The sequence below is a fragment of the Vicia villosa genome, linkage group LG3 (assembly GCF_029867415.1).
Source record: "Vicia villosa cultivar HV-30 ecotype Madison, WI linkage group LG3, Vvil1.0, whole genome shotgun sequence".
Classification (NCBI taxonomy): Eukaryota; Viridiplantae; Streptophyta; class Magnoliopsida; order Fabales; family Fabaceae; genus Vicia; species Vicia villosa.
The window spans coordinates 59,846,580-59,855,409 of NC_081182.1; the positions used below are offsets into that span (position 1 = coordinate 59,846,580).

Genomic DNA, 8,830 nt, shown 5'->3' on the forward strand with positions numbered 1-8,830 from the left:
TTAATTTCTGTACATATAAAACTGCGTGTATGTCAAGAATAATAACTGAGGCGCTAGATCACTAATCTCAAAGATAACATATCTGAATACAAAACACAATCACACTTGCACCTCTTAGGGTAATCCCTTTGTGACTCTTTTCAAAATCAATTCTACTGTTTCAAATACAATTCAAGTTTTTCTTCTGTATCCAGTTAAGGAAAATTTTCTAAAAGAAATGGGAAAGAACCTTGTAAACTTAGGGTATACCTCCTAATTGCTTGCTCAATCAAAAAACAACAAAAGCATTTTCACATATCACTGTTTTTTCAAAACAAACTTTCAAAAGACTACACTTTGTATACATCCAAACAAGGATCATTACGAAGTTAAAAATCTTTTTCAAACCATCAAAACATCTTTCGAAAGATAAACACTTTGTATACATCCGCACAAGGATCATTACAAAGTTAACTCTTTACAAAAGTATTTAAAACCACATACAAGCATTTCAAAGCAAGACAAACGATTTAAACAAGTGAGCTAAGCAATTAAGAGCCCATGGATAACCATGGATACAAAGGGGTGCTAATACATTCCCTTTGTATAACCTACCCCCGAACCCAAAATCTCTTAAAGGTCTTTTTCTGTTTCTTTTATAAACCTTTCCTTAATTGGATAAAATAAAAGTCGGTGGCGACTCTCTGATTTTCATAACTCAAAAAAATAAAAGAAGAGTCAGTTCGCATCCCACAAAAAAACCGAGGATAACACCACCAATGTGATTTCTTCTAAGCATATGATTCATGACTCTATGAAAGAATTTAATGTTGGTACCCCCATTGTTTAACTAGAGAATACGAGATCTCTGGATAAACATATTTTCCTTGATCTTTAAATTCCGCTAAAACTTACAAGTATCCCTTCTTAAATCTTCCAATTCATTCTCCCTGACCACTACTAAATCATCCACCATGTTCATACTTTTAACCTAAGTTTCAACATCCAAATCAATCTTGCCAAAAACATTAACATTCCACCATCAAAGCCTAGTTTTAAGGATGCGTAATTTTTCCTTCAACACAAATTCTCCTCTGCCCGAAACAACTATAACCACCCACTCCTTCTCCACGACACTCACGAACTCCTTATTCCTAAACCATCATTGTTGCATTTAAATGATTAAGGGCCCCAATCCTCCTTATCCACAACTAACCATACCGAAAAATGATCTGACACGTCCCTCTCTTTGATGTGATGCCCCGCCACACCCCACCAACGAATGATATTATCTGAAACCAATAAACGGTCCAACTTACTCTTGGAGCGACCGTCACTGCTAAACCAACTGAACATTTTCCCTTTACAAGGGATATCTATAAGAGCAATGTCAACGAAAAAGCCGGAGAAATCCCTCCACTCTGTAGAATTTTCAGAACCAGATCTCCCAACTCTCTCCCTGCAATTTTTTACCACATTAAAATCCCCACCAATCATCCATTCCTCATCAACATACTTGGATTTCAACACTAGCAATCTTCTCCATAATGAACGCTTAGCCTCACCCGAACAACCAGAATAAACATTAACAATATACTAAATATTATTCTTCCAAGACACCTTGATTCCCAAGTACCTTGAGCACTTAAGCTGCATAACACATCCAGCCCTCCCTATTTCCAAAGAATCAACAAACCACCAGAGGAACCAATAGAATCAGAGATAGAAAAATCTATCACCTCTTTGGGCCAGAAGCTTCTAATCAGAGGTTGAGAAAACAAAGAGATCTTTGATTCCTGAATGAAAAAGATATCAACCTTCCCTTTATCAATAATATGCCCAATACGCCTCCTCTTAACCAAGCTACATCCTCCTATAATATTAAGAGACCCAATAATCATTTTGACACACTATGAAACACCTTCCTTCCTTTTCCACCGTCCTTGGTAAAACGCTCAAGATCATTATAAATTTTCTTCAGCTCCGGTTGGGATTCCACCATCACTACACCGAGCTTCTCTATCTCCACTCTCAACCTTTCTCCCCCATTCAATTATATAAATATTAACTTATTTAAATAAAAGTTAATTTATTTTAGAGAAAATAGGACATGCACTGACGGTGTAATGTAATTTTACAATGTCAACCAATAAATACTATGTATCTTGTCAAATAAATTTTATATTTTAAAATTATTTAAAAGATATATCGTATTGTTGATTTATTATTGGACGACAGTATAAAGTGCATGTTCATTAAGTTTTTATTATATAAATTAATTACAAAAAAAGAATTAATAAATTGGATCATGTTAAAACTGTTGAAATGAATGCACATTTCTAGAACATTCTAGAAAAATATATGACAATGTTTAGAAAGTTCTATGTTAATGTAATGTATAAAAGACAAACAAAAGTCTGGACAGTTCTATTCTAGAAACATCCTCAAGCACCTATAAATAGACAACATATGTGTAATTGTATTCAAGCCTTTAAGCCTTTAAGTTTCAATATCACTAACATTGAAGGCTTCACCATTCTATTACTCTCCTACTACAATAAGTTGATTACTTATGTGTTGCCTCGTGTTCTTTCAAATTAAATACTCCAATACTAGCTCCCACACTAATTGCTACTATCTTTCAACTATATACAAGAGCTTTTTACACTATCCAACTACATTTTAAACTATCATTACTACTTCAAATACCAATAGTGGTATCAAAGCTATGTTTGGTCACTCACTGGGCGTAGCAAAGTATTTCTTCTTGTCACCAAATATTTATTAAAACTAGAAAATGAGGTCTCTGGCTTAACTGTACAAAGGAGTACATGTAGCTACATGGCCCGACTCTGTTTGAATTCAAACCCAAACCTAAAAATGAGAGAGGGGAGTTCATGTAACCTAACATTCCGACCCTCTTAATTGCAAGTCCAACTAATATTGTAAACCTATCGCAAATAAGGCTCGAGTTTTGTTAGAGCACAAATGCAGGCGATAAAGAAAACTGAGACTTGTGACCTATGAGGCTCAACTTGAGTACAAGCATAGGAAAAAAAATGCAACTACTAGAGCAAGAATGAGTCCCTCTCAAAAGTCTTATACAAGAGTGATAAAGAGACTCATAACCAACTAAGAAGCAAGAGTAGTTTCTGTCAGAATTATTCAATAAAACCGACAAAGAGATTCACATGCAACTAGACAACAAATGTGATCATTGTCATAAGTCTTTAACAAGACAAATAAAGAGGATCACAAGCACAACTAAGGAGCGATAACGATTCTCATAAAAAACCTTCAACAATGATGAGAAAGAGTTTAATTAGGGGTGGCAAAACGGGCACGGCTCGCGGGGAAAGCCCGTTTTACCCGCACTTTTTCGCGGGGGCGGAGGAGGTTTTAGGCCCGCTCCCTTTAGTGTGCCCGCCGCGCCCTGTTTTTTTCGTGCTTTTGCGGGCATTAGCTTTTTCATACAAATTTACTATTTTTAGGCCTAAATGGTTCAAAGCTCGCGTGCTTTCCCCGCTCCTCCCTCACTTTTGTGGGGCGGGACAAGGTTCTAGACCCGCACTCTCTAATATGCTCGCGCCCGCCCCGTTTTTTGCGGGCTTTTGCGGGACGGGTCTAAACGGGGCGGGGATGCCCGTTTGCCACCCCTAAGTTTAATAACAATCATTGTGACTAGTGTGACAAAAGTGAATCACGATGGAGGTATTACTTTTCAAAATAAATATATTACATAATAATATCAATGAAGGAGGAGATAGCTTCACAAATTCACATTTGAACAACTATGAACTACACTTGGAGTTACCAAAATATGCATCAAGGAGGAGTGTTGAGAGAAAAATAGAATAGTCTAAAGTTGCTACATGTTTCTAGATTATTCCAATAAATCCTAGATTAACTTATAGCCTAAACAATTCTATATTAATGTAATGTATAAAAGACAAACAAAAGTCTAGATAGTTCTATTATAGAAACATCCTCAAACACCTATAAATAGACAACACATGTGTAATTGTATTCAAGCCTTTAAGGTTCAATATTAATAACATTGAAGGCTTCATCATACTATTACTCCTCCTAAAATAAGTTGATTATTTATGTGTTGCCTCGTGCTCTTTCATATTAAATGCTCCAATACTAGCTCTCACACTACTTGCTACTATCTTTCAACTATATACCAAAGCTTTTTACCCTATCCAACTACATTCTAAACTATCACTACTACTTCAAATACCAACAAAAAAACTGCATTTTATTAGATTAGACCTTTGTTAGGCAATATCATTTTAATCCTATACAAGCTTATAAGTTTATACATTCAAAATGAGTATATTTGATTTTTTAAGCAAGATATATTGATAGGAGTACAAATGGTACTCAATCCCGATTACAAAAGAACAAGATGAAACTCATACACAAATAGATTACAAAGCAACTCAGAAACACGACAAACCAGAAAAGCATGCTCGAGAGATTCCAAATCCGACGAGCATGCTTTTGATCAAGGAAAACCATTATGCTTTTGATAATCTCTCGAGCATGCTTTTGATACACTAAACATATTTATACACTAAGTTGGGAATTATTTAACGGTAATACAACAAAAACACGATAAGTGCCATAAAACTACATATACAAAAACACTTCAAAGTGGCACTTACCAAAGAAAAACAAGGAATTGGTTATAACTGATATTCTTTACTTTCTATTTGAAACAAGATTACAAGTTTTAAAAGAATAAAAAATAACCGTCTCACCCTAAATTAGGATTTTTCGTAAGCAATGAGGAGGGACTAGTATGCTATTTATAATAAACCTAACATACTAAACTAATGAGCTTTTTCAAAACTATCCATTACAAGCCAACTTAGGGTACAAGCTAACTTAAACAATTGAACATAACAAACATATCCAATTTGAAATACTAACAACCATTGTATTTCGACACTCACATACTAGAACACACTTCAACTACAATATGTAGGTCTTCAACTCATTCACTGCTATTGAAGCGGTAGATGGAAAGCAACACAAGATTTGGAAATATTTATCAGAGAATTTATCGTGTCCACATATAGTTTTTATAATGCCATTCAACGATTTCTATGTTTTCGAGCTCGGGTAAAAACGGGTTTTAAGTTAAAGCGAAAAATAAAACATATGAATAGAAAATGAATACATTCTTTGGAAAGAATTAACTTATCAGATATGAAAATATACTTCACTCGTCACAAACTTAAGCCTATCACTCAGTTGCACTCAACTTATAATACTTGTAAAAATCACCACATACCCCTCACATCAATGTCCTTGTATGCAATTTCGACGAGAGTTCAACTATATTGTTGAAACATATTGGTTATTGTCCAAAAGTTTCAAAAAAATTTCATTTCAGATCTCTGCCCGTAATGTCCCGTTTATAACTTTCATTGTGTACCTGCTTGATATTTGAAACACTTTGTAGTCTTTTCCGTTTCAAATATGCAAGTATGTTTTCTTGGCGCAACTTTGATTATGGTTATTTCCGAAATAATCTCTTTCTCCCCCGGCTTAAGTCGACCTACAATTGAATGACCTTGTAGCTTGGTGTCTAACGCATGATTATGTTTACCAGAAATAACACAAACCACCACATATCATCCACCATACGTGATCCGTGCGATTTAAATGAACACTCACATTTTCTTGATTCGTCTTAGCATCAACATTCAACTTGTCCGAAACAACTTTGGAAAACATGTCGGGATGCACCGTATCTAAAACTGGCAAAAACAGAATTCTGTTAAGAATTATGTTCCTATAACAGACAATTTCGAAAATGCATTTCCGAAATAATATTTAGGTGAATTTCAAAAATGCATTTTCGAATAATATTTAGGTGGGTTTCAAAAACGCATTTTCGAACAGACACAACAGTGTTTTCATCCAAAAAGCATTCTTCAATATTATGAAATCAAAGATGAAATGAGGAAAGTTTAACTTAAATTGCAGTTTTTTATGCTCTCTTTGACATGAAGTTTTTGGAAGATTTTGGTTATGAGATGAAATGGGGTGAATGAAATAGTTCATGCAATAAGATGGTATAAAAAGAATATTTTTAGAAATGAATCTCTGAAAATATCACTCAATATTTAAATTTAACGTTCATGTGTAAACAGAATTTTTTCAAAGATGCATTTTTGAAACACTTTAAAATTTAATTTGAGATGCGTTAAGAGATGTGTTCGAAAATACATCTCATAAAGACATTTTAAAGTTTTATCGAGTTTTTTTCAACACTACAAAATCTACAAAGAAATTTCCTTCTAAATTCTAGAGTTTATTACCGGGCCTGGGGTAATAACAAGTTAAAACCAGCCCAAACTGTAAAAAAAAACCGTAGAGATGATGGGATCTTCCTTTAGGTTTAGGTTTAGGTATATCTGATTTGTCATTCTTCCTTTCTGCATATTGTCGATGGAACTCCATACCAGCGTGTTCGGTGTCAACCGACCTCCCTCGGAAAGCTTGGAAGATAGAGGTAAACTGATCAAATTGGAATCGGAAAGCTTGGAAGATAGAGGTAAACTGATCAAATTGGAATCGGAATCGGAATCCGAATCAGAATTGGTTTCGGAAACGGAATCGGATTCGGATTCTGAAACGGAACCGGGATCAAAGCCGAAACCGCGGGTGATTTAAGATTGGGAATTGAAACGGCCTGAAGATCTTGTTGCGAGTGACTCCACAGCTCTTCGATGCCATCGCCCCTCCAAAAATTGCAGGTCTATGTGGCGGTGTAATTCCCCTTCCCATAGACGATGAGTGTCGACTTAATGTCACTCCCCTATGCAATGCTGCCTTAGACAACTACAATAATGAGAATCAGGTTCAAAACTACCAATATTTACTTATGGATATACTACATTATGTTTATTCATTCATTCATATATCAACTAATATGGTATACTTGATTATAACTAGGGTTCAAATTTTGTGCTGGCTGATATTTTAAGGACAACCTGGAGAGCTGGTGGTATGTATTACATCACCTTTCAAGCCACACATCTTTCCGATAGCAATGCCACAACTTTCCAGGCACAAGTACAAAGAAAACCGAAGGGAGAACACAAGGTCTATTCGTGCGCCATTAAAACCTAACACACCATGGTAATAATGTTACATATATTTGATTTTGCCATTATGAAGAATTGGTCTTCACTCTTCAAACTAGCCTAAGACTATATTGATAGAAGCATCCTTTGAATCAGTTCTATTATTGTTTATCTTTGATGAATGATTTGTTGTCATGTACATGCAACCATTGTGTTCTTTATCTTTGATGAATGATTTGTTGTCATGTACATGCAACCATTGTGTTCGGATGTTATCTACAAATTATTACAAGGATTTTGTTCCCTTTTGCATTTACTTATGCAGTTTTTACACCTTTTTTCTTCTGGTACAGATCACTGTTTTTTTGTATGATTAGGTTCACATAGAGCTTTCAACCTCCTTTTTATCTTATCCACTAGAACTGGTTTATTTTCAATGACTGTATATCGAATTTTGGAATTTGGAAGCATAGTTTTTGCAATGCAACTCATGCTTGTACATGTGACTTTTAAATCTATCTCCATGAATTAGTAATGTTCTATATGTTTACCTTTTGCAGGAATTCATGTCCACTGCACCCACCTGCTGCTGATTTTAGTTGTTAGAAACATGGGGGTGAAAGTAGGCTTGGACTTCTGGGTGTAGTTAATTAAATATGACTGCTGTTTATATATGATATATTTGCTACAACAACATTTTGCAATTTTAACCTCACTTTCTTGTGTCATTTGACACTATAACTTCAGGGTGTAGTTAATTAAAAATGACTGATTGTGCATGCTATATTTGCTACAACATTTTGTAATTTTAACCTCACTTTTTGGGTCACTTCACGCAATCTAATGGCATGAATGTTAGTTATTTAACTTTATCTGTATAATTGGATAAACTTATTGTTATGAATATATCTTAGTCTTGAATGATATATAGTGTATGTTTGGATTGACTTCTACAAGCCTCAAAAGCATTTGTAGTCCACTTCAATTTGAAAATTGTTTTTTTTCCTTGTTCGGATACTTTTCCAAAATCAATTCTCCTCCTTCAAAAACAATTTTAGTAGAAGCTGCAATTCCTAGCTTTTGAGTTTAGTAGAATCATTTATAGATTTATTATATATTACTAGTATTTATTATAACTCTTTTAAATTTTTCTTCTTTACTCTTTAATTTTCATTTCATCAATTACTTCGTCTATGTTTGGTTGTCCGGTAGAAAACATCAAAATCAATTATGGGTTTGTAAAATCAATTCTGGAGTGTTTGGCATTCTCAAACAGTCTGCCACCACTATGTTTTTTGTGGTTCAAAATTGATTTTTTTATGAAGCTACAATTCCTAACTTCTTGAAATCAAGTCTAAGAATTAATTCTTCCTTTCCATCAATTTTTCTTTTTTTGCCTTTAAATTGAACAATATCCTTAATTCTTACCATATTTTTTTTATCCTTTTCGTCATTTACACATTCAAAAGTCATTTTGATAAAAATATCCAAATAACATTTTTCATACAAATCACTTTTGTTGTGAATATATCCAAACATAAATCACTTTATATTAAACTCAATTTTAATTAAAATCAATTCTTTCAAAATTATTTTTTTTCACCGCAGAACCATTATGGTAATTATACAATTCAATTATTGTAAACTCAATTCTGTTGAAATCAACTCTACCAAACTCAATTCTCTCGTAATCAATTCTGTCCACCGCCAATCCAAACACACTCCTAGCCTATGTGGGGATGCTGTAC

General features: G+C 34.2%; 1 long non-coding RNA gene across 1 annotated transcript; it reads left to right on the plus strand.

Annotated features, from left to right (window-relative positions):
• The first annotated feature begins 6,307 nt into the window (after window positions 1–6,307).
• LOC131655876 (uncharacterized) lies at window positions 6,308–7,949 on the plus strand. Its single transcript, XR_009299911.1, has 4 exons — window positions 6,308–6,508; window positions 6,551–6,856; window positions 6,952–7,137; window positions 7,643–7,949. It is a non-coding gene; the product is annotated as an uncharacterized LOC131655876 (long non-coding RNA).
• The last annotated feature ends 881 nt before the right edge of the window (window positions 7,950–8,830 follow it).